Source organism: Panthera pardus, unplaced genomic scaffold (genome assembly GCF_024362965.1).
Source record: "Panthera pardus isolate Hobbes unplaced genomic scaffold, ASM2436296v1 HiC_scaffold_16, whole genome shotgun sequence".
NCBI classification, from domain to species: domain Eukaryota; kingdom Metazoa; phylum Chordata; class Mammalia; order Carnivora; family Felidae; genus Panthera; species Panthera pardus.
This window is the reverse complement of record NW_026526721.1, coordinates 65,878,912-65,903,314: the sequence shown is the minus strand read 5'-3', so window position 1 is coordinate 65,903,314 and position 24,403 is coordinate 65,878,912.

The following is a 24,403-nucleotide window of genomic DNA, read 5'->3' as shown; positions in this document are numbered from 1 at the left end:
ATATTCTAAACTCCACCTTGAGAAACTTAAAAATTATGAGTAAAATAAAACTCAAATAAGCAGGATGGAAAAAATAAATATAAGAGCAAAAAATCAATGAAATTGAAAACAAGACCAACAAAAAAAAAAAATCGGTGAGATCAGAAGCTCAATAAAATTGATCAATCTTTAGCCAGAGAGGAGAGAAATTGCCACTATCAGGAATGAAAGAGAGGATATGACTATAGACCCTGCAGACATTAAAAGAATAAGTCTGGGTGGCTCAGTTGGTTTGAGTGTCTAACTTTGGCTCAGATCATGACCCCATGGTTCATGAGTTTTAGCCCCTCATCTGACTCACTGTTATCAGCGCAGAGCCCGCTTCAGATCCTCTGTCCCCCTCTTTCTCTGCCCCTCTCCCACTTGCACACTCTCTCAAAAATAAACATTATAAATAAATAAATAAATAAATAAATAAATAAATAAATAATAAGGGAATACAGTGAAGAACAACTCAACACACAAATTTTCAACAACTTAGGTGAGATGGACTAACTTCTTTAACCTACATAGTACTATAGCTATTAAAGAGATAAATTCATAGTTTAAAATCTTCCAAGGAAGAAAGCTCCAAGCCCAGGCAGTTTCACTAATGAATGTGCAAAATGTTTAAAGAAGAATTAATATTATTTCTACACAATTTCTTCCAGAAAACAGAAGAGGGGTAACACTCCCCAGCTTACTTTATGAGGCTAGCATTATCTTGATATAAAAACCAAACAAAGTACTGGAAAAGAAAACTAGAGGTGAATATACTCCATTATCAGAGACATAAAAATCCCAACAAGATATTAGCAAATTGAATCCAGTAATATATAAAAAGAATAATATACCAGAATCAAGGGAATTTATCCTGTTAATGTGATGTTGTTCAATATCTCAAAGTCATTCAATGTCATCTATCATATTAATATCAAAAAAGATGAAAAGGCAAACCACAGACAGAAGATCTTTGCAAAATAAAACATGTATCTGACAAAGGACTTATATTCAGAATATATTTTAAAAACTCTCAAGACTTGACAGAGACAAATTGAACAAAAGATTTGAGCAAATATTTTACCAGAAAAAGGATATTGATGGCCCACAAGCTCATGAAGAGATGTACCAAATCATTAGCCATTAGGAAAATGCAAATTAACAGTTTACTCAGTATGGTGGCTGAAATTTAAATACTGACAATATTAAGCCTTGGTGAATGTAGAGCAACTGGAGTCCTCGTATATCACAAGCAAGAATGTAAAATATAGAACCACTTTGAAAATCAGTTTAGCAATTTTTTAAAAAGTTAAGCATATACTTACCATATGGTTCAGCAATTTCCCAGATATCTACCCAAGAAAAATGCAAACACATCGTCACAAAACTGGTATATGAATATTTACAGCATAAGCATTTATAATAGTCATAAATGTAGCCATATAAATGTCCAACATCTAGTGAATCAAAATACAGCATATCCACACAATGGGCTATTACTCAGTAATTAAGAGGAATGAGCTACTGGTACACACAACAACATGGATGAATCTCAGAAACACCGTGCTAAATGGAAGAAATTAGTCACAAAAAGCAACATACTATATGATTCCATGTATATGAAATTCTAGAAAAGGTAAAACTACAACGACCTAAAGCAGACCAGTGGTTCCCTGGGGCAAGCATAGACTGCAAAAGGGCAGAAGGAAACTTTTTGTGGGTAATAGAAGTTTCTAAACTGGATTTGGGGCGGGGGGGGGGGGGGTGTATGGATGCACATATATATGCAATTTACCAAAGTTCATCAAGCTATACACCTAAAATGAATGAATATTATATGTAAATCATGCCACAGTGCAGATGGACAAATAAAAGTGAAGATTAAATAAGGAAGTTTTCACACAAATAAAACTTCAGTGCCAGCAGCTGTGAACCAAAAGAAACACTAGAAAGTTCTTCAGGCTGAAAGAAAATGATCTCAGAAGGTAGCATGAAAGGGCACTGGAAAGGGTAAATACATGGTTAAATATAAAAGAATATTGACTGTTTGCATCAGAACAATAATAGATGCATATGTAGAAGTAAGATACATGACAAGAATAGCACAAATTGTGGTGGGCACTAAATACAGTTAAACTGTTGCAAAGGTCCTTGCCTCATTTAGGGAGTGGTAAAATCAAGAGTACTCATTTAAGGTAGACTATAACACATCAAGGATGCTTATTGTAGTGTCTGTAACAACTAAGAGAACTATCTAAGATGTATAACTATAAAGTGAACAGAGAAAAATGGAATAATAAAAAATGTTTTCATAATGCAAGAGAAGGCAGGAAATGAGGAAAAAAGGAACAAAGCACAAGAGAACAAATAGCAAGGTGTTAGACTCAAGCTCTACCATTAATTATTAATAATTTTAAATGTCAGTAGTCTATAATCCAATTAAAAGACAGTTTGTCAGACTGCATTTAAAAAACACAAAACCCAGCTATATGCTATTTATTCACCAGAGTCACACATTAAGTAAAAAGAGGATGTTTGAAAATAAAAGGATGAGAAAAGATCTACTACATAAACACTAATTAAAGTAAATCTGACAAAATTAAATATCAGCAAAGTGCACTTGGAGGTAAGAAGTATCACTAGAGACTAAAAGGGATATTTCGTAATTATGAGAAGACATTTTAAAATACTACCCATTTCTATCTTCCTTTCTTGTGTTAAGTGCCATAATTATCTAATAATAGAGTAACTACCTTCTGGTAAGATGATGATTCCAAAATATCTTGTCATTTCAAGCACAAAAATATCATGAAGCCAGTTTTTAAAAAAGTATTGCCCATCCATGCATCACATTAGACTTTTAAGAATGGCACCTTTGAAAATGTTGGGACTGTTACATTTGCTGATCACCAAGGGTTTTATTTGTACCTATAGCATTAACATGTGGAGAAATACTCACTGTATCTGTCCCATTTAATAGTCTATTTCCTCTTTATTCTTCTGAAGTCATGGGTAATAAATTCACTCAAAAAAACAGGAGTTAGTTAGCACTGTCCAAACAGACTAGTTTCATCAGCTTAATGAAAATAGTTTGGAAAAAGATGAGACCTTCAACAGCTGTTATGTGTCTTGATCAGAGTTCAGTCATTACCTGTCTTTAAAAAAAACTTTAACTTCATGTTCAGATATTTTCTTTTTCCGGGTCCACACCTAGCTTCTAATGTATCCTCAAATAGAAAGCAATGAATGTAAAGCTATAGAACTTTGTATTAATGTCAGGTTCTGTTACTATTTTTCACCAGACTCTGAATGTCATCATTCAGAAACCACATATGGCTCAGTGAGGTGCTTTTGTTCATAAAAACCCTTTGGTTTTTCTCAGTGAGCAGTAGCCAGAGGTAGAGACACTCTCTAAACATTGAACCAGGAGCTATTCAGGTAGGGCACTGTGTAGGATAAGCAGAACGTGTCCATCATTCAACAACTTCATTTGAATGAGGACCAGCAACAAAACAACAACAAAATGGAGGGGCAGTCATGTCTAAGCTTTGATGTGTTATAAGCTGGTCAAAGCAAAATTAACTGTATGGCACACTGAGATTGGAAGATTTGGGGAGATGTGGCCAGGGTGCAGGGCTCTCAGAGGAGGAGGAGCTAAGATTTCTGAATGATGGAGCAAGAAAGAGCTAGGGAGGGGAGCATAAAAACCTTGGCCTCACTTGCCTCCCTGTTTTTGCCTCCGGCCAATACTCCCTGTGGGTCAAACACAACTGGAAAGTAGAAGGCAAGTTGGGGCAGCCTCTCCAAGTGCAAAGCAAGATGGAGAAAGGTATAGATGGCATCTGGATGGGCATAGGAAGCTATCTAGCACAGGAGGCTGTTGCAACTGTCTGGATAACGACCACCTACTGAACTTGAATCTCCATTCTGCCATAAACTGTGTGCTCTGTGTCATTGTGAAAACCATTTAACTGGTCTGAGCCACAGTGTCCTATTCTGTTAAAATGTGGGGGAATATAGCTACCTCTCAGAGTTATTGTGAGGATAAGGTTAATACTTGTAACATTTAGTGCAGTGCTTGGCACAGAGTAAGAGCTAGACAAATGATGTTACCTTCTCTTCTCCATTAAATATATTCTCTGCTTGTCTAGAGATCTTTCTTTTTAATGTTAGCATGCTTTAGAAAAATCCTCTTATTCCTAAAGACCCAAGGGAAGTGTCAGGATCATTCCTATGTCAGATACATTACAGTAATAATTGCCTTGGTCAGGGTACTATTTAAGCAGAAAAACATCTTTTATTCTTGAGAAATGTTGCATACACTACAAGGGACTAATTTGACCCTTAGCAAATAATTCAATATAAGCTCCCACTTATTTACCAGAAGCAGCAGTTTATTTCCTAGGACTGCTAGACACTGGCATCAGCTGTACCCTATTTGTTTGTGTCAGGTAATGAGATGCTCTGCATGCAGAACGCTTTCATTTGGGGAGGCTCAGAAGATTTGCCATAAGCCAATTGTTCATTCCAAGGATTAGAAGAGCATTTTTTATTGTAAATTGCACACCAATTTGCAATGTCATTTCCAAGTTCTGATGGAAAGTCTATAATGTATTCCTATAATCATCTAATGTTTTTATCTATGATCCCTCAAGCTGGAATATTTTCTGCCATTCCATTCACCCAGATTAATTCCAAAACAATGATGTTTGCCCTGCTGGCAAGGCCTCCAGAGGAGTATAGACCATGCCCAGGCTGCAGGCTTCCCCTGTGGGGTGCTCTGATGACAAGGGAAAAAATGAAATTATTGAATGCAGTATGGAGAAAGGCTCACAAAATGGATACTAATGCTTCTGTGTATATCCACTTTCCACTTTACCCAGCAACCTCACAGCCACTATGTTGATTGATGATTACCTCCTTGTTTTTTACAAATGAGAAAACTGACACTCCAAGATCTAAGCAGCTTGCTTCCACAAGTTGGGTTGACACAAGGATTAGAATACAGAACTTCCTATTCTAAAGTACTTGTCCGGGGATGAAAACGTAAGCTTACATCCTAGAGTAACCTGCTGACTGTGTGCTGTCTGTAAAGCAATAAGACAAGACCACCAGAGCTTCACCAGTAAAAAAGAAAGCAGACTTTAGAGTTTATTTATTGGCCTGACAAAAAGACACTCATCAGTTAAAAAAAAAAAAAAATCATTGACTAGTTCGCTGAGGGGGAAAAGCCAGAATTTTGTAAGTGCTTTAGAAAAGTGGAAGAGATTCAAGATGTTTATGCTAATTAAGGATTGGAAACTAATACTCTGATAGAATGGAGCCAGTCCAAAGGTCTTATGTGATTGGTTAAAACAAGTGCCATTGGGGCACCTGGGTGGCTCAGTTAGTTAAGCGTCCAACTTCAGCTCAGGTCATGATCTCACCATTTGTGAGTTCAAGCCCTGCATTGGGCTCTGTGCTGACAGCTCAGAGCCTGGAGCCTGCTTTGGGTTCTGTGTCTCCCTCTCTCTCTCTCCTCCCCTGTTCATGCTCTGTCTCTCTTTCTCTCAAAAATAAATAAACATTAAAAAAAATTAAAACAAGTGCCATTGTTCATTGGTCTGGAGAGCCTTCAGCTGGATCCAGTAAGGGTCTGGAGGGGGGGTGGGGAATCACTAGAAGTTAATATTCCTTTTTCACCTTCAGCTGGTCACAGTAGTTTAAGCACAGCATTCAGTTTTGACATCTCAAACTCCCAAATTCCTCAAAGATTCATCAGAATCACACCAATGGCTTGCTGAAACATTGCTGGGCCCAACCCAAGTTTCTGATTCAGTAGGTTTGGCTTAAAGTCTTAGAATCTGTATTTCTAACAAGTTCCCAAATGAAGCTTTGCAGCTGGTCCAGGGTCCATGCTTTGAGAACGACTGTCCTACTAGATACATAATGCCCAAAGGGGGTAGTTTTAATTTTAAACCTCATTGACATCAACCTCCTCTTTAGGATCTAACTACCAGATGAGTCTCTCACAGAGGTCTCTCCTGACAATAACTTTCATATTCTACTTTTGGAAGACCTGCCTTTTCTTCTGACAGTAGTTCTCAAAGGAGGGAACTATTTTTATGGGGGAGGAGGGAATGAAGAAATTGTTCATGGAATCCAAAGTCAACACAACTTTTACCACAACTTCACACCCTGTATCTTTTCATTTCCCTTCCTTGGGAAGAATCAGTACTGAATTGTTTGACTCGTCTTTAAAAAAAAAAAGATAGCATTACATGCATTGAATGTGTCTCATGACATTTAGAGTTTGCTTTTTGTTACCCCACCTTCCCTGATCAATAATCACATTTTTCCATTCTCATAACTTTGTCCTGTCTCATTTTTGGTCAGTGTCTGATTTATTTCTGCTATGACTCAGCCAGATAGTTTTCCAAGCTTACAGTTCTCCTTGTAAAAATCCAATGTTCTCCAGTTATACCTTCTTTGTTCCTTTGTTGGGCATATATCTCTCAGTGCCCCATGGAAGTTATTTGTGTACTGGTTTGTGTCTTCCAGTGGATTGGTGTCTGTGGAGAGAGGGGACTAATTATAAAGCTTTGTTTTTCTCATACCACCAATCCAGGCCCTGCTCATAATACGTGCTCAACAAACATTAGTTTGGATTCGTTGGCAGTTTTAAATCAGATATGCCTTTACTGATTCTTTTTTATTCACATAAGTAAAATTTATATTTTTGGCATATTTCTGATTCATAGAGACAGGTAACCACCACCACAATTAATATACAGAAGAGTTCCATAAACTTTTCACATATGCTTCCCCTTTGTATTCAAAACTCCCCTTTTGTGCCTGGGCTGCTCAGTCAGTTCAATGTCCAACACTTGATTTCAGCTCAGGTCATGAGCCCAGGGTTGTGAGATCGAGCCCCATGTTGGGGTTCGTGCTGAGTGTGGAACCTGCTTGGGATACTCTCTTTCTCTGTCTCTCTCTCTCTCTCTCTCTCTCTCTCTCTCCCTCTCCCTCTGCACATCTCCCCCATTCATGCTCTCGCTTTCTCTCTAAAACAACAAAAACAAACTCCCCTTTCCTTTAGTCCTTGGCAACTACCGGTCAGCTCTTTGTCCCTATAGTTTTGCTCTTTTCTGAATGCCATATAAAGGTGATCATGCAGTATGTAGCCTTTGGATTTGGTTTGGTTTCACTTAGAAAAATGCATATGAAAGTCATCCATTTTGATGCATGTATCAGTAGTTCATTCTTTATTGCTGAGTTGTATTCCATTGTATAACTGCACAACGTTTGTTTATCCATTCACCAGCTGAAAGATACATGGGTTGTTTACAATCTTTGGCAATTATGAATAAAGCCGTTGTGAATATTTGCATACAGGTTTTTATGTTAACATAAATTTTCATTTCATTTCAATGAATACCTAAGAGGGGATTTCTTCATGTTATGATAAACGTATATATAATTTATATAATATATAATAAAGGAACTGTACCACTTCATAGTATTCTTATCAGCAATATTTAAAAGTTTCAGTTACTCTATATCCTCATTAGCTCTTGGAATTGTTTGTTTTTAGACATTCTAATAGGAATTTAGTGTTATTTTGTTGCAGTATTAATTGGCATTTCCATAATAATTAATGATATTGAGCATCTTTCCATGTGTTTATTGCCATCCATGTATTTTCTTCTATGAGAAAGTATGTGTTCAAATCCTTCACCTGTTTTTTTTAATTGAGTTGTTTGTTTTCTTTCTGTTGAGTTTTGAGAGTTTTATATATTTTGGATAAAAGCCATTTGTCAGATATGTGATGTGCACATATTTCCCCGCAGTCTGTAACTTATCTTTCATTCTTTTAACAATGTCTGTGCAAAGCAAAGTTTTAAATTTTAATCAAGTCCCATTTATCAATTTTTTTCTTTAGGGATGATGCTTGTGTCGTTCTAAGAATTCTGCCTAACTCAAGCTCACAAAGATTTCCTCCTATTGTTTCTTCTAAAACCTTTATAGTTTTACATTTTATATTTAGTTCTGTGACCCATTTTGAGTTAATTTTTATATAAGGTTTGGAGTATAATTTGAAGTTCACTTTTTATGCTTGCTGGCATCCAAGTGTTCCTGTACCTTTTGTTGAAAAGACTGTCCCTTCTCCATTGAATTTCATTTGCACTTGTGTCAAAACTCAGTTGGCCAAATTTTGTGGGTCTATTTCTGGATTCTTTATTCTGTTCTACCAATCTATGTATCTGTCTTTTCATCAATACCACACAGTTGTGATTTCTGTACTTTTTTTTTTTTTTACAACTTTATTGGAGATATAATTTATATACCATACAATTTACCCATTTAAAGTTTGGGGTGGTTTTTTTTGTATTTCTTATTATCTTTTTTTTAAATTGTTGAATTTAAAATTTTTAAGTTTAAATCCAAGTTAGTTAACATATAGTGTAGTATTGGTTTCAAGAGTAGAATTTAATGATTCATCACTTACATATAACACCTGGTGCTCACCCTAACATGTGCCCTCATTAATGCCCATCACCCATTCATGCCATCCCCCACTCAATACCCCTCTAGCAACCCTCAGTTTGTTCTCTGTATTTAGAAGTCTCTTATGGTTTGCCTCCCTCTCTGTTTTTACCATATTTTTACTCCCCTTCCTTTATGTTCATCTGTTTTGTTTCTTAAATTCCACATATGAGTGAAATCATATATTTATCTTTCTCTGAGTTATTTTGCTTAGCATAATATATTCTAGTTCCGTCCACATTGTTGCAAATGGCAAGATTTTGTTCTTTTTTTATCTCCAAGTAATATTCCACTGTGTGTGTGTGTGTGTGTGTGTGTGTGTGTGTGCACTGCATCTTCTTTATCCATTCATTAGTCTATGGACATTGGAGCTCTTTCCATAATTTGGCTATTGTTGATAGTGCTGCTATAAACATTGGGGTGCATGTGCCCCTTCAAATCAGCATTTTTGTATCCTTCAGAAAAATACCTAATAGTGCAATTGCTGGGTCGTAGGGTAGCTCTATTTTTAATTTTTTTAGGAAATTCCATAATGTTTTCCAGGATTACTGTACCTTTTTAGTAAGCTTTGAAGCCTCCAACCTTGTTCTATTCCTGAATCATTTTGACTTTTCTAATTCCTTTGCCTTTCCAGATAAATTTTAGAATCAGATTGTGAATGTCCACAAAAAGTTCTACCCTGGGTTGATTCTTAAACTGTTTACTTTGGCTAACCTGTGGTTCTCAAACTTCAGTGTGCTTAAGAATTATAAAGATGCATGTGCTTGGGCTTGATTCTGAATATTCTCATTCAGTTGTTCTGCCAGGGGCCTAGCCATTTGCATTTTTGACACTATCCATAAGATGATCTGATGTGCATGGTCATGGACCATGATTTGGGAAACATGGTCCTGGCTTCCCAGAACATAGGAAATGTTCCACAGGCTTTGAAGAATCATATAAATATTATATCCATGAACTTGGTGAAAGGACATTGCATTGACTTCACAATTAAGTCTAACAACTGATAACATACATCATACAATATTATGACCAATCAGTATTGTCTAGCCTGTGCTGAAACACAAACCAGAACCTCAAAGATGTCTAACTGTCCTGCTTAAGGTGATGAAACCAGTGATGTGTGTTTCTATGTCCTATGAGTAGCTCTTCTGGATATTTATCCCATGGACCAATTCCATGAACATTTTCTTATACTCAGGACAGAATTCTTAAACCATTTTCAAACAAGGAGAAACTAGATTGGAGAGATGTACAAGGTAAGTAAGAGAGTTACAAGGAAAAATATTAACCAAATGAATTGAGTCTCTAGAGAAAAATTAGATTAATGATCATAAATATTAACTTTGTTTTACGTTGAACTATGGATTGACCAGCTTGCTCCGGGAATTGGACATTCTTGTTAATTCAATTTTCTGGGTAATATGAGATGGAAGGTTAACTGGAAAAACCTTCCAGTAGAAAAATCTTTCTAAAATGAGTTAGTGTACTTTCCATGTTAATTTATTACTAAGCATTCATTGCTTTGCTTGTTTCCTAAGGGTAGGAAGTAACAGTACATAAAAAAACCAAAGTGAATTTGAGAGGCTTCTCACAGGCCCCTAGACTAAGAGGCTCACTAAATGAAGAGTCCTGACAAACAAGTGGAAAGAAATTAATAAATTATTCTAGAATGCCACTGGGGAAATAAGCTCCTTTCCAGGTGTCAATTGCTTTGCCAGGAGGCCATGGCTACATATAATGGGGAGTGGAGAGTAACAATTTAAAGGGAGACCAAAGTTCAGACTGAAAAGAGTCATCTCAGAAGGACTAGAATTAGCAGCCTTCATGAGGAGGACTGACATATGGCATGTTGGTTCCCATTGGGAGAAACAAAAGGGTGATCCCTCCCAGCAAAGGACCTTTCTTTGGCTTAAATTTTATCAAGTGACCATCTATTCTTGATTCTTCCTGTAAGATTTCTTGAGGCACCATAGGGAGGCTTGAGGAATCTTTAAATGGGCAGTGTAGTCTAGGAGTTCCTAGGGGGACTTGGAGACAGGCTGCTTTGATCTACACCTTGACCTCACTGCCTGCTCTCCATATGACCTTGGAAAAGTCACTGCACTTCTCTAGTCCTCAGTTTCACCATCTGCAAGATGGAAACAACAGTAAATGGATTAAACTCATTAATCAAAAGGCACAAAGTATCTGGCTATATAAAAACCAATACCCTCTATATGCTGCCAGGAGGAGAGTCATTTCATCTCTAGAGACACACATAAAGTGAAAAGATGTCAGATGACATTCCAAGCAAACAGAAACAAAAAGAAGGTTACATGTAGCCATATTTACACCAGACAAAATAGTCTTCCAGCCAAAAAGGGCAACAAGAAACAAAGAAGGTCCTTATATAATGATAAAGAGGTCCATACATCAAGAAGACGTAACAATAGTAAATACATACACTCCCAACACCTGAGCCCTGAAATATGTTAAGCAATTAATAACAGATATTAAGGGAGCAGTAGGCAATAGTACAATAATTGTAGAGGACTTCAGTACTCCACTATCAGCAATAGATAGGTTGTCTAGACAGAAAATCAACAAGAATTGATATGGAATTGAAACATACTTTAGAATAAATGGACTTAATAGACATATACAGGACCTTACACCCAACAGCAGCAGAATACACATTCTTTTCAAGTGCACATGGAGTATTCTCCCAGGTAGGTCATATGATAGGCGATGAAACAAATCTTAGCAAATTTAAGATTGAAATCATACCAACTATCTTTTCTGACCACAATGGTATGAAACTAGAAATCAACAACAAGAGGAATGTGAGAAGATCTACAAATATATTGAAACTAAACAACACTCTTCTAAACAACCACCGGGTCAAAGCAAGAATCAAAAGGGAAATAAAAAATGATCTCAAAACACACAAAAATGAAAACATGACAAATCAAATATTGGGGGATGCTGCAAAAGCAGTTCTGAGAGGAAAGTTTAGAGGGATAAACACATACATTAAGACATTAGAGGGACACCTGGATGGTTCAGTCAGTTAAGCGTCCAACTCTCTGTTTCGGCTTAGGTCATGATCTCAAGGTTCATGAGTTTGAGCCCTGCGTTTGGCTCTGCACTGATAGCATGGAGCCTGCTTGGAATTCTCTCTCTCTCTCTCTCTCTCTCTCTCTCTCTCTCTCTCTCTCTCCCCCTTTCAGCTCTCTCTCTCTCTCTCTCTCTCTCTCTCTCTCTCTCTCTCAACTTAAAAAGAAAAGAAATTAGGAAGATCTCAGATAAACACTTAACTTTGCACCTCAAGGAACTAGAAAAAATAATAATAACGAATTAAGCCCAAAGCTAGCAGAAGGAAGGAAATAATAAGGCTTAGGAGAAATAATTTAATAGAGACCAGAAAAACAATTGAAAGTTTCAACAAAACTAAGAGCCAGATCTTTGAAAAGATAAATAAAATTGACAAACCTTTAGCTAGACTTAACTAAAAAAAAAAAAAGAAAAGACTCAAAATTAGAGATAAAAGAGGTGGGGTGCCTAGGTGACTCCACCAGTTAAACAGTTAAGCATCCAACTTCAGATCATGATCTTGTGGTTTGTGGGCATTGGGCTCTGCGCGGACAGCTCAGAGTCTGGAGCCTGCTTCAGATTCTGCCTCTCCCTCTCTCTCTACCCCTCCCCCACTCACACTCTGTCTCTCTCTAAAAAATAAACAGTAAAAAAAAAAAAAAACAAAAAATGAAAGAGGAGACCTTACAACTGATACCATAGAAATATGTAGAATTGGGGTACCTGGGTGACTTAGTTGGTTAAGCACCCAACTTTGGCTGGTCATGATCTCGCAGTTTGGGGGTTTGAGCCCCACATTGGGCTCTGTGCTGACAGCTCAGAGTCTAGAGTCTGCTTCAGATTCTGTGTCTCCCTCTCTCTCTGCCCCTCCCCTGCTTGCTCTCTCGAAAAAAACAATTAAAAAAAATTTTTAAGAAATATGTAGAATCATAAGAGACTACTATAAGCCAACAAATTACATAACTTAGACAAAATGGATATGGTTCTAGAAACACACAATCTACCAAGACTGAATCAGGAATAGAAAATCTGAACAGATTGACAAGTAAAGAGATTGAATCCATAATAAAATAAATAAATAAATAAATAAATAAATAAATAAATAAATAAAACAACTTCCAACACAGAAAACTTGAGGACCAGATGGCTTCACTGGAGAATTCTATCAACATTTAAAGAATTAATGTCAATCTTCCTCAAACTCTTCTAAAATATAGAGGAGAAGGAAACACTTCCAAACTCATTCTAGGAGGCCAGCATTACTCTGAAACCAAAACCAGATAAGGATACCACAAGAAAAAAAAGTATATAGACGAATATCCCTGATAAACACAGATGCAGAAATTCTCAGCAAAATATTAGTAAACAAAATTCAAGAACACATTAAAAGGATTACACACTATTATGACCAAGCAGAATTTATCCATGGGATGCAAGGATGATTTAACAGGCAAATCAATACATGTAATACATCACGCCAATAAAATGAAAGACAAAAATCACATGATTATCTCAATAGATGCAGAAAAAGCATTTGACAAAACACAATATCTTTTCATGATAAAAACATTAACAGGGGCACCTGAGTGGTTCAGCCAGTTGAGAGTCCAATTCTAAGTTTCAGCTCAGGTCACGCTCTCACAGTAGTGGAATCGAGTCCTGTATCAGGCTCTGCAATGGGCATGGAGCCTGCTTAAGATTCCCATTCTCTCTCCTCTCTCCCTCTCTCTGCTTCTCCCCTGCTTGTGGTCTCTCTCTTTCGAAAGAAAGAAAGAAAGGAAGGAAGAAAGAAAGAAACAAACAAACAAACAAACAAACTTAAAAAAAAAAACCACCTTAACATACAGGTATAGAAGGAGCATACCTCAACATAACAAAGGCCATATAAGACAGACGCACGGCTAACATTATACTCAATGGAGAGAAGTTGAAAACATTTCCCCTAAGATCAGGAACAAGGCACGGGTGTACACTCTCATCACTCCTATTCATTATAGTACTGGAAGTCCTAGTAAGAGCAATTAGGCAAGACAAAGAAATAAAAAGCATCCAAGACAGAAAGGAAGAAGTAAAATTGTCATTATTTGCTGATGATATGATCTTGTATGTACAGAATTCCAAAGAATCAGCCAAGAAACTGTTAGAATTAATCAATGACTTCAGTAAAAATGCAGGATACAAAATCAACATGCAGAAATCAATTGCATTCCTTTACACTATTTATGAAACATCAGAAAAAAAAAATCATCCCATTCAAATAGCATAAAAAAAAACCCAAAATATTTAGGAATAAACTTAAGCAGGGATATGAAAGATCTGTACAATGAAAACCACAAAACTTTGCTGACAGAAATTGAGGAAGACACAAACAAACGGAAAGACATCCTGTGTTCATGGATCGGTAGAATTAATATTGTTAAAATGACCATAATACCCAAAGCCATCTACAGATTCAACACAATCCCATTCAAAATAACAAAGGCATTCTTAACAGTAAATAAGTTATAGAGATCTAATGTACAGTATTGTGAATATAGGCAATAACATTGTACTATAATTAGATAATGTGATAAATATCGCTACACTGGCAATCATATTACAATATACAAATATACCAAAGTAAGCGCTGGACACCTTAAACTTATACAATGTTGAATGTCAAATTTATCACTTTTTTTAAAGAAAAAAAGCAACAGCAGGACATCCCACTCCACTAAAAACTGAGGAACACATGTTCTCTTCACGTCCTAGAAAGATAGCTTCCTCATAAGACTGAATGCTTTATTTTACAGACAAGAGCTTCCTCCCTCCACCTCAAACTAGACTTTTAGGCCCCCTGATGACACATTACCTTGTAAAACCATGGTCAAGCAGGATGTGTGACCATGCCATCAGAAGGGGGTGCGAGTTGGCTCCCCAATGCCTTGGGGCCTGCGTTAGCATGCTGGAGCAATGGTGGGGGTGGGGGGTAGGGATGGCACAGAGGCCTTTGGCTCAGATTCCTGCTTCAAGAAAGAACTCACCACTGCCTGCAGCTGCCGTACCAAGGCAGTGCTCCTGCCAGGCAGCCCCAGTCAAGGGCTGAGCATGGAGGGGCCAGAGCCTGGCCACTCCCCCCACATGCAGGACTCCTGTAACAGATCATTTTTGATGCAGAGCTCCCACTGGGCTGGCCAAGACTGTCAGATCCACGCTGCAGCCTGATGGTCTTGCTCCCCAATCCTGCTTCCTTCCCTCTTTCCTTTCGCAGATGTCAGATCTGCATCATGGTTGAAAGGCTTGCTCTACCTTGTTCTTCCTCCTTCCCTTTATCTTTCTCAGGCATTGTTCCCCCCCTCCCACCTCCCATAAATGTCTTACACTCCTGGCTGTGTCTCAACATCTGCTTCCTGGAGGACCCAGTTGCCATAAGCAATGTAGACAAGGGTTCAAGAAAGCAGATGATAAGATGAGGTGCTGTGCCTCTATCCTCACTGTCTCACTGGCAATGAGAACCCCATTCTGGATGGTATTGTGCACCATGTAGGCTGCATTTCTTCCATTAGCCCCCCTCTTCTACATTTGCCCTCAGGAAGAGGGGTCCACTGGAACCATGGAGGGACTGCTCCCTGAATATGTGTAGAGAAGGAGACCCTAATGCCAGAGGGAGGACTATGGCAGCCATGGAGGTACACCACTTGGATCTCTCATCAAGAAACAAGTTACCAGTCAGATGCAAGGAGTGGTTCTCTGACGCCCTCCGGCTGTAGAACCTTTGGGATCTGCCTCAACATTGAAGCCCAGGCCATGCACTTCGCAGGCAGTCCCCAGTCAATGAGCACCCTGAGCAGGTGTGCTAGGGCCCAGCCACTTGTGCCCATTGCAGGACAACCCTAATAAGCAGTCTTTGCTGCAAATCTCCCCCACTGGACTGGCCGAGACTTTGCTAGATCTGCAGCACAATCTGGGGCTCTGCCCAATTCTGCATCTGCGCTACTTTCCTTTCACAGGTGTCAGAGTACTTCACAATCTGAAATCTTTCCCTGCCCCAGCCTGCTTCCTCCCTCTTTATCTTAACTCCAGACTCTGTCCCATCATGCTCCCCAGAGGACCCAAACTGACACAGAGGGCTCATTGGCCCCCAAGAACCCCTCCAATGATGTGAGCCCACTGGACCCTTCCTTGACAGGGTGCCTCATGCTGAATCCTCTCAGTGGAAGACCCTCAGACAGAGGACCCTGCTGGTTAGGGAGGGTGACAGGCAGAGTACCAACTGCACCAGCACTATCTTGGCTCTTCCGGCTGAAAGCTGTGCCTTTGGAGGATTAAGAAAGTGAAAAGCAGGGTGCCTGAGTGGCTCAGTTGGTTAAGCAACCGGCTTCAGCTCAGGTCATGAGCTCACAGTCCATGGGTTCAAGCCCCGCATTGGGCTCTGCTGACAGCTCAGAGCCTGGAGCCTGCCTCAGATTCGTTGTCTCCCTCTCACTCTCTGCCCCTTCCCCACTCATGCTCTCTCGAAAATAAATGAACATTTAAAAAAAAAAAAGAAAGAAAAGAAAACCTGGCTCATGTCAGTGTCATATCATCCAGGAATACTGGATAACACTTTAAGGCTCCAATATTCATGTTTCAACATACAAGATAATACAATGTAACTGAAACTTTAAAACAAGCAGATAGTCCCAGGTTGGGTTTCTCAGGAAGCAGACTCTGAGCTGGAGATAAGCTTGCAGGGAGTTTATCAGAGACTGCTCTTGGTGTTAACACCTGTGGATGGGAAGGAAGAAGCAGAACTGAACAGAGGGGGAAGTGGTGCTCTGATGCCGTCTCCATGGAATGCCTCAGCCAAACCTGCTGAGTTCTGAGGATGTGATCACCCTCCAGAGCTGTCCTGAACTGGAGCAAGAGGGGCTGACCTTTCATCCCCACATTAATCAGTCATTGGATGCAGGCCACCTTGCAAGGGACTTGTCTTGGGAGATGAGGCAGCTGTCTTCAACTAAGGCAGTCCTAGAAGAGACCAACGGGCGAAGACCCGCTTCAGTGACACTCCAGGAGCTGGAGTAATAATTCCTTTGTTAGTTTTTTAAATATACGTTTTTATTTTAGAATAGTTTGAGATTTACAGAAAAGTTGCAAAATTAATACAGAGTTCCTGTATATCCCACATCCAGGTGCCCCTGTGGTTAACATCTGTATCTCTATCATACATTTGTCACAACTAATGAAGGGATGTATAATACATTATTACTAAACTCCATACCTTATTTGGATTTCATTAGTTTTATTTTTTCTGTTCAAGGATCCTGTCTAAGATATCACATTAAGTTCCAATCATGTGTCCTTAAGTCCCTTCTGGCTGTGACAATTTCTCAGACTTTTCTTGTTTTTGATGAGCCTGACATTTTTGAGGAATTCTTCTCAGGTATACTGTAGAATGTCTCTCAATTTGAGTTCAGTTGACTGGGGAATAATTCCTTTATTCCTGAAGGGAAATGGGTAATACATCATGTGTGGATACACCACACGTATAAATACAATTTCCTAGATGTCCCTGAAACTTGGGGAAATAGAACTGGTTTAAGCAATGAAATGGTATATGTTTTTCAATATAAACAGATCTGATAAAAATGGATATATAGTACCACCATGTGTCAAAACTGCAAAGATATGGAATCCACAAGTACAGCATATGGAGAAGATTAAACACAAGTGAGAGATTTCTGCCATTTGTAGGAGCGTGCTAAGAAAGCCAGGCTAAGAGGAGGAGCTGGGGGATGCTTTCCTAAATCAAATGATAAAAATGTCACACAGGCAAGATGTAATATTGATGTGTTACTTCAAGTACTTAGACATCTGTTCAAAATCTCTGCAACAATCTTAGAATTTAATACATTCTTGACTTGCCTGCCTGATCATTTTATCTTTCAGAAAGTACAAGAAAGAAGGAAGGGAAGTGCTACCCTAGCCTCAATTCTGACCAGAAAAGAAGGCTTTGCTGGTGATGTTTATATGATGAAAATATTTCAACGAACATATGAAATAAAATGTAGTCCTTGCTTTCCTGGAGATGAAAGAAAGAAAGCAGGTCCTCCTAGAATCTGTAGTAGAAAAAAAAGAAGAACCTTTGGCTATAGTAGACATGTAATTGAGGCTTTAGGAAAACAAACTTCCAAAGGCTCATGGAAATATAAACATAACCCCAAGACCAGAGGCAATCAAAAGGAATATATTGGGTTTTTTAAATTGTGATATTCTGAAAAATTAAGCTCTCTAGTATAATAATTACCTGCAGAAACTAATATGACCCACCATAGAGTTCTCTGATGAGTCTATATTTTGAAATGACACATACAAACGATAAAAGAAGACACCAACCAAAGTGAATAAGAAAATTGTACAAACCCTGTAAGAAAGTGACAGAAGGCTGTGAAGAGTGCCAGATGATAAGAGCCACAGAGAAGGCTTTGAAAATACACACAGTTTGAAGCAAGAAGATGAAGAAAAGTATAAGCTAACTGCTTAGAGAAGATCCTGTTAAATGATAACAGAGAAAAGGCAGAGTTACTCAATTGCTTCTTTCTTCTCCAGCAAGGAACGTGATCTTCAAACTGAGGAGGGTATAACAGATACCACAGAGAATAAATTGGAGTCCTACCTAAATGAGGAGAGTCAGAGAGAACCCAGTATACAGGCTTTGCAGACTGAATCAAAGATTATAGGTCTCAGAAACACTGCCTCGTGTCTCAGTGAAACAGAAAATGGGACAGGTGCCAGAAATCTAAGCCAGGCAAAAACACAGATTTTTCTAAAAACAGAAAAAAAATGGATTATGGAATCCTTAGAGTGAGCAAGCTTGTATTACTTTCTGCAATACCCTGGGATGCATATTACATAAACATTGGTGAGCTAACGATTAAAACAGGTTAAATTGACTTCATATTATTTTTTGATAGAGATAAAAGATAAGAGTACCAGGCACAATTTTTTAATCACAATATTTTGCAAAGATGCTCATAGTATTTATTTGAGCAAGATGAAAGGGTGTTGCCCAGTTTGTAAACGGCCTGCCAGACAATTGCATTCAAAAATCTGTTAGTGGATCAATATCCAATCATAGAGAAGGCTTCTAAGGCTAATTACATGTCCTTGCTCTGTACATATCCTTGTCTTATTCAACAATTTTTTATGAGGTGTATATATAGACAATGTAAGACATAGTTGAGAAAGTATTATGAAAAGGATAAGAATAAACAATTGAGGAGATGCCTGGGTTGCTCAGTCAGTTAAGAGTCCAGCTTCGGCTCAGGTCATAATCTCATGGTTTGTGAGTTCAAGCCCCATATCGGGGCTGTCAGCACAGAGCCCAGAGCCTGCTTCACATTCTGTGTCTCCCTCCCTCTCTGTCCTCCCCCGCTGACACTCTGTCTCTCTCTCTCTCTTAAAAATAAAATAAACATTAAAAAAAAAAGATTGACTGGTCTAAGCTGGTTGACCAATTAGGAACAATGAAATATATCATACAGAAACATACCAGATTTCTCTGAACTTCTCTCCATTGAATGACAACAATTAAGCATTTAATATTATGTCAATAATTTTCACTGCCATTTCCATTATATTGTAAGCTCTTTGAGAGTAAGCACTGCATAATATTTCTTCATTTCCCATAAAATTTGGAGAAGATCTAGGCATGCAAAAGGCATTAGTAATATTAAACATAATAAAACAATTTTTTGAGATCATAGATAATGTAGTTCCGTCATCCATCATTCTGAAGACCCATGATCACATACATAACTCCAAGAGTAGATAAGGAAGGGGCACAGTTGAACCTATACTAACAGTTGATTTTTTATTTGTGACCTTTATTTGACCTTGTTTCCTTGGAAATTTTTGTAAGCCAAGTGGAGTAGAATTTCAATTGACTCATTATTATATCATATTAGTAAAGGTTTCAGGTGTAGAGGATTCTATGTTACAGGTGGCAGAAATGGCTAAGACATCTGTTAAAATGTGAGAGGAAATTATCCATCAATCAGAAGCAACTGGGGAAAACAGCTATTTCAGCAAGGAAGTCCTTTGTAGAGTTTTATGAGAATTCAGACACACAATTTTTCTCTCTGTAAAAGAAAATCCACTCAGGGCATTAATTTTAGCCTCCTCATAGTTGTGGTACTTTGAAGGAGGCAATATGTCCATTGGAATATGTGGAAAGGCAGGAGCAGTATCTATCATTTTGTATTGTTTCTGTGACTCCTTCATCTTTAACATCTTTGTGTTTGCCTCAGGACCAGCCAAAACACTTTTTTAAAAAGATATATATGACCCAGTCTCCTTCTTGGTCTGAAATGGAAACCCAAATTCATGATTTGGTTGGGGGTACTTTTTATGATGTATGGCCAGGTTATAGCTATAGAAAATAAATTTTGAAACCCTAATGACAGATTTTTCCTGCTGTCATATTTTTAAAATACTATTTTCATAGAATTCAATTATCTGTGATTTGGGTTTGAGAAGAAAACAAAAGGAAATACATTCTAGCACTTTGGCGAGATGAGAAAATAAGATCCCCAGCATATGTCACATTGGGGATGGAGATATTATTCAGGATCCTGGCAAGGAACTGATAGAACATGCTAATAGGATAATTGAGGAGAGTTTAAGTGAAGCTATTTATAAGATGTGGAAAGGGGAAAGGGAAGCTACAAGGGTTGGATAAGTGCCCCAGGGCTAGCAATAGCAAGAACCTGAAGGGGCAGGAAAAAGGAGTGGTAGTCAGAACCGCAGCTGTAAAAGAGGATCACCCCACAGAGACCTTTCAGGAGAGGAACAACCTGCAGTCCAGCCAGGAGGGAATTGGAGTACTAAATACCCAAACCCCGCCCTTCTGCTACCTTTCCATTTCCTGCCAGCCCCTCCCACTGACCAAACCCAACAGGAAGCAGAGGGCAAGGAAGCTGGTTGATGCAGTCCCTGTAGATCAGCCTTCAGATGGCACAGGGCAGGGTGGAGAAGAGTGGAGAGTGATGTCAGAGGAGTAAATAGAGAATATTTAGCGCTGGTCTTGCCCCATATGCAACCCCATGAGCATTTCTTCTCCTTCATTTGTTTGGAAAGTGTATTTAATTAAATGTAGTACATGTTAGCAAACTTCCTAGTTGCCTGGTACCTGAACATGGTTGCTAAATTTGGAGACATTTCCATATTCAGAGCCAGGGCAGAAAGAAAACTTGCTTCCCAGGCCCCTCGTTTACAGCTAGCTTATTAGCATACAAGCCAGAGTACATCAATTAGACATGCAAGCACAGCAGATCCCCACTTAAAAGAAGGAAGCTCTGCATAGAATCCATATTGCTGCAGAAAATGGTAAGAGGAGACTGGTTTTCAGGATCAGCAGGGTTACTGCTCAGCTCCCATGACTGCACAATTCCAGAGGTATCATTCACAGGATGGTATGCTCTGCACACCAATGGCATTGACGCTGGGGCAACTGTAAAGCCCAGTTCCTATAAGCATCTGGTTCACTATACCAACTAGTGTTCAGTTCTTCAGCAGTAGTGATTGTCTCAGCAGGCTGGCTCTACAGTTTGGGGCCCCATTTCTGAAAGCTTATCCCATGGCCTGATTCTTTTTTTTTTTTTAATGTTTATTTATTTTTGAAGGAAAGAGAGAGACAGAGACAAAGACAGACAGTGAGCTGGGGAGGGGCAGAGAGAGAGGGAGACACAGAATCCAAAGCAGGCTTCAGGCTCTGAGCTGTCAGCACAGAGCCCCATGAGAGGCTCGAACTCACGAGTCGTGAGATCATGACCTGAGCCTAAGTCTGACACTTAACCAATTGAGCCACCCAGGTGCCCCCATGGTCTGATTCTTTAGCCTTTCAACAATTTTATGAGCTACACAAAATCCTTGTAATAAGTTACTTTCTACCCAGAGTCATCTTCTGAGGCTTGTAACTGTAGACCCTGAAATATTTTCATATCTATTCTTATTTTTTATTCCCATATTGATCTAAAATACTTCATGGGATATAGCCATGTGAAGGACAGAATAAGGAGTGTATTGGCTGACTCTTTTCTATTACCAAGAAATGCTGGTACACACATATTTTCATTTGAAAAACACACAGTAGATTGAAATCAAGACCTCTAAAAAGCTAGATGTGGTTTGTTCTGTAAAATGCCTCCACTTTGTAAATAATTAAGCATCGTAGTGGATGTCATTTATCAAGCAGCCTAGTCCTCTCACTTCTGATATATACTGCGGACAACTTTGTTGAAGAAATGCAAATCTAGGAGAACCCAATTATTCAAGTTCCAGCTTTGCTACCAGGTAACCTTGAGCAAGACCTTTAATTTCTCTGTCTCCTTTTCCAGGTCCAGAAATGAGGAGCTAATGATATATGATCTTTGATGTTCCTTTGAGCTGTAAAATCCTATGATTACATATCTTTTTAAAAATCTTAAGAGAATATCCTTAGCTTTTTCTGGATTTTAGGTCTTGGGGGACCACTGAATTTGCAAATTGACTCAGATATACAGTTCTTGATCCAGTAAGAACAGTTTAACCTTGATAAGGAAAATCATGCCTTATTATTTTTATAGCCAGCAAGTTGTTCTAATGCTAAATATAAAATTCTCATTTAATCCTTAACATTACAAACCATGGCCAGTGTATTAATTAAAAGTTACTCATCCATTACAGAAAAGTAAAATCATGGCAAGGTAAATGTTTAAAAAGAGGTGCTGGACTTTTTTTTAATGTTTTACCTTACTTTTGAAAGAAAGGACGTGAGCAGGGGAGCAGCAGAGAGAGAGGGAGACAGAGGATCTGAAGCAGGTTCTGAGCTGACAGCACTGAGCCCAACGAGGGGCTCAAACTCATGAACTGTGAGATCATGACCCAAGCCGAAGTCGGACACTCAACCAACTGAGCCACCCAGGTGCCCCATGGACTTTTAATAAATGGGACACGGAGTTCACATTTTGGCATTGCTGTTCTTCCCCTAACATGTGGCAAATATAAACTATAAAAAAGGAAACAAAAATGACATTACAGAGTTCCGGGGGAAAGAAAAGATTGCTATCTCTGTGGACAAGGAAAAGCAACAGAATTCCAAAGACTGAGTTGGGCTGAAGCCATGGACCTGCTGGTCTCCAGGCCCAGAATTAGGAAGTGGTGGCTGCTAGACAGGGAGCCTACTCCACTTGCAACAAGGGACCTAAATTGGGGTGACCAACTGAGAGAGACTGCCTGAGCTATGTATGAGTTAGGAGAGTCTGTGTACCTGGGGCGATGAAAAGCGATCTAGTCATGAAACCAGGAAAAGAACCAAGCCATGTGTTGGCCCAGTGACTGGACCCAAGTTATCTCTGACATCACTTTGGCCAAGAGCCTTGACCTGCCTTTATAGCAGCTGGTTCTGAAATGGAATTCCAGGGGGCCAAGTAAAGAGACAACTATAAAACCAAATGGATTTAGAGAAATAGAAGAGAGGGGGAAAAAGCAGATTAAAAACAAACAACAGTAAAAATATTCCAATTCAAAATAAGCTTGCAGATCAAAATTCTAAAATCCATGAAATCCTAACCTAAAAACATACAGTCAATAAAGCATTTAATCAGAACATGAATTCTCTGCAGAAAAAAATTAATTTTAATGGATAGCATAACAAATTGTTTAAAACAAGGAAGCTGAAAGAGATAAGAGACTAACAGTTATAAAAAGCCATATGGAACAAAATCAGGCATAAATGAAGCAAGAATAGATAGATGTGCAAAATAACCAATAGAACTCTTGAAAATGAAAAGGTAGCCCTTGGAATTTTAAAAACGACTTAATAGGTGTAATGAACTTTAGACTCAGTAAAGGAAGCACCGGTGACTGGCAAGATCAAACCTAAGGTGCTCACCCCAAATTCAACAGAGAGACAGAGAGTTTAAATATACAAAAGAGTGATTACATGCATATAACATGAGACCCCAAAAAAAGAGAATGGAAAGAATGACAGAGAAGCCATGTAAGTTGCTTTGCATAAAGCAATGGCTAAGAATTCCCCAGAGGGAAAGAAAGCCATAGGTCATCAGATTTAAAGTTTGCTCTTGGTGACAAAAGGATAAATAAAAATAAATTCCCACCTTGTAATGAGACTTAGACCATAAAGAATAAAAGGAAATCTTAACGTGCCAGAAAGAAAATACAGATTCTCTCCCTCTCTTTCTTTCTCCCTCCCTCTCTCCCTCTCTCCCTCTCTCCCTCCCTCTCTCTCTCTCTCTCTCTCTCTCTCTCTCTCTCTCTCTCTCTCTCACACACACACACACAGAATACTACCAGATTTCTCAGAAGCAACATTAAATGCCACAAAATGATGGAAAAAGCAGCTTCAAGGTGAACAAAACTGGATGAATAAAACTCTCAACTTAGACTGATCTATCCAGCTAAACCACCATTTGAGTGAGGGAGAAAAATAAACATATTTTTCAAACACACAAAACTAAAACTATAATCCACAGATCCCTGTCCAAAGAACCTCTACTTTACCCACCAAGCCTCCCACCTGACTGTCTAGCAGTTCTTCACCCTGCCCCCTGCCCCGGGGCCACCCACCCACTCTCCTCCCCACCTCTGCGCTGCTTGGTGACCCGACCTTGCCCACGTTATTAACCCCCTCTCTAGTCTCCCTCTGTTCTTCCTCACTTTACTCGTCCGCTCCTCTGACCTAGATCTCCTTATCCCCATGGTAGGGGCACCCGGCCACTGCATCCTCCTGTACCCCACCACTCCACGCCACCCTGCCATGCCT